The sequence below is a fragment of the Podarcis cretensis genome, assembly GCF_951804945.1.
Source record: "Podarcis cretensis genome assembly, chromosome: 9".
Taxonomy (NCBI): domain Eukaryota; kingdom Metazoa; phylum Chordata; class Lepidosauria; order Squamata; family Lacertidae; genus Podarcis; species Podarcis cretensis.
In genome coordinates this window covers 32,327,648-32,330,838 of record NC_137178.1, presented here as the reverse complement: position 1 = coordinate 32,330,838, position 3,191 = coordinate 32,327,648, and positions in this window count along the sequence as shown.

The following is a 3,191-nucleotide window of genomic DNA, read 5'->3' as shown; positions in this document are numbered from 1 at the left end:
ATGACGCCATCGCGCAGTCCCCTCCGCCTATCCTCTGGCTCCTTGGGAGCGGGGCGGGGCGCCGTAAGGCTCTTTGCGGCCTCGGAGAAAAGCAGTGCAGAAGGGCGCGTGCGCGGTACAAGTCAGTGTTCTCCGCTAGGCTTGCTGAGGAAACCCGCCCTCTAGTGGCAAGGATGCGGAACGTCCATGTTTTCATTTGCTTTTCTTTGTTTGTGAAGAACGTAAGCGGAGCTCCGCTGGGTCGAAGTCATCCCGGCAGCCTTAGCCGACCAGACGCTGCTAAGGAAACCCAGGAGCAGGGCGTAAATGTCGTGGCCCTCCTCCGGTCTCTTCCCACCGCACTGTTCTTTAAATGTACACTACGCAGCTCACCTCTCGCTATGCTACCTCTTCAGGCTAGCCTACCTTGCGGGATCGCTGTGAAGATAAAAGAGAAAGAACCACGTGCCCTGCCTCGAACTTTTTGGAGTAAAGGCAGGACGGAAATAATTCAACACATTCTGTGTGCGTAAATTCCATAAGTTGGTCAACTGATGGTCATGTGTTGTGCAAAGTCCTTCTTTTGTGTCTCCTGAATCTTTTTTTAAAAAACGTTTTTAATTCAACTTTTAACAACAATAAAAACAGTACAGAGCTCAACAATGCGCTACCAAGCTGTCCTACAAATTCATGTCAGTATCTGTACACAGTTCATTGCCTCAGTTATATTGTTTCTTGTCACCCCAAACTCCGACATTCCAGGGGTCCCAAATTGCACCAAGCCACTTAAAAGGTAAAGGTAAAGGTACCCCTGCCCGTACGGGCCAGTCTTGCCAGACTCTAGGGTTGTGCGCTCATCTCACTCTAGAGGCCGGGAGCCAGCGCTGTCCGCAGACACTTCCGGGTCACGTGGCCAGCGTGACAAGCTGCATCTGGCGAGCCAGTGCAGCACACGGAACGCCGTTTACCTTCCCGCTGGTAAGCGTTCCCTATTTATCTACTTGCACCCGGGGGTGCTTTCGAACTGCTAAGTTGGCAGGCGCTGGGAACCGAACGACGGGAGCGCACCCCACCGCGGGGATTCGAACCGCCGACCATACGATCGGCAAGTCCTAGGCGCTGAGGTTTTACCCACAGCGCCACCTACGTCCCATACCAAGCCACTTAATTCTCCTTAATCACCAAGGCTATCCAAAACATAAGTTCCCTGGGGGACAGCTCACAAAACAAAACAATTACCAAAAAAAAGAGTGCTGTAAAAACCATTACAAACTAAAAACACAGTTAAAACCCAAGCTCAAAATTAAGAGGGCTGTGCCATAATGAGACACAAGTTGTTTAAAAGCACTGAGTAAACAAGATCCACCTGCAGCATAAAAGAGGGCAAATATGAGTTCAGGCAAACTTCTCTGGGAACAGTGTGACGTAAGAAAGATGCCACTACTAAAAAGATCCTGTCTCTGGTGGTTACTCATCTCACTTCATTTGGCAGCAACAATTGGCCTCTGGGAAGATAATAAGGTTCAGGTAGGTACATAAGGTACATAAGTGGGAACATAAGGTACATTCAGGTAACCTGATTTATGAGAAGGAATTGCAATCAGCTTTTTTTTCTTCCTCTGAGTTAAATAATAGATATGCACTTTGAACAATGCTGTCGCCGTATGAACATCATGAATAAAAAGCCCAGCACAGCACATTGGAGTGTGAACACAGTCTAAGCCTCATTGATTTCAATGGTATTTCTTGCCAAACAAGGCTTGTAATCCTATTCATGCTTATTTGTGATTAAGCTCCACTGAACTTGGAGGAATTATTTCCAAATAAACATTTATAGGACTGAGCAAGCAATAAGTACATTTAGGAATGTGGACTTAAATTCACCTGGTTAGGATTTTTGGTTTGGGAAGGGTTGTTTGTACATACATGCATTACCTCAAGGGGGCATCTGAGGGGGGATTTACAAACAAATCTTGGGAATAAGTGTTTGGTAGAATTATGAAGATTTACAGCACAATCATGAGCATGTTTACTCTAAAAAAAAAAAAGTCTCAACTGTGTTCAGTTGGGTTTACTCCCAGGTAAGTATGCACAGGATTGCAGTCTTAATATACATAGATGGAATCCTATACATGTCTATGCAATCATATCTAAGAAATAGCAGAGGAGATACACTGTGTTAATAGATTTTTCTTCTAAAAGTGAGTATTGAATAGAACAGCAGCAACTCAAGGGCAAGACGGCTGGAAGAAATTGCTGACGGATTTATTTCTCCCTCATTTGGTGGGCAAGGGAATCTTTCTTACGTTGTTCAATTTGACCTTTAATCTAGACTCCAGTGTCCTTTTCAGATGGCGTTTAACTGAATAAATGGTGAAGAGTACCTCTCAGCAGCTTATCACACACTTGTGATTTCCTTTTGTGGACTTTTTTATTTCTCTTTATGACATGTACTTCTTTATTTTGCTCAGTTAATTTTTAGTGCGTAATGTCAAACTATCAGTATGAATTAGTGTAACACATTAATCGATTCCCTTCCTTGCTTAGGCTGTGTACAGCTATTTGCTTGTCATAAATGCATTTGTTCAAGTTTCTTCCCTGTCAGATGCTGTTTATTGCTGATTAGGATTTCTAGTCAAGCTTGATAAAGAGATGCATAATTTTCAAGCTGTATCATCTTCGCTCTTTAATTTATTACACACATTTTGCCATTCCTGTCTCTTGTGCTTAGAGTTAAATGCAGGAGGTCAGCAGCACAGGGCTAGTAGGTGCATCACTTACAATTCCTTTGGAAAGCCATGCTGAGACTGTGAATAAGCGCTTCCACTTCTTATGGTCTGTCGTACCGTATCAGCAACAATGTTGAGATTTGTTAATTAGCAAGACGGTTGAGGGAAAATTGCCTGTGTCTTTGTGTCTCTGAAAATTGACATTTCCGTTGTTGTTAGTCAAACCACTATGTTCTATGGAAGAATTTGCTAGCTTTTGTAGAAGCTTCAGAACAGAGGCAGCTTTAGCCCAGTGCTCTGGGAAGACCCTTTCACACAGTATTCAAGTAGCCCTTTTCATAAATACTGAAAGCATGTCACAAAGATTGTCTCAGCAATCTTTACAACATTCTCTAAAATATGCCAATATAAATACCTATTGTAGATTGGAGCCCAAGCCTCAGTGGTTTGCTAAAGGCCACACAACAGATATATAACCAAGCT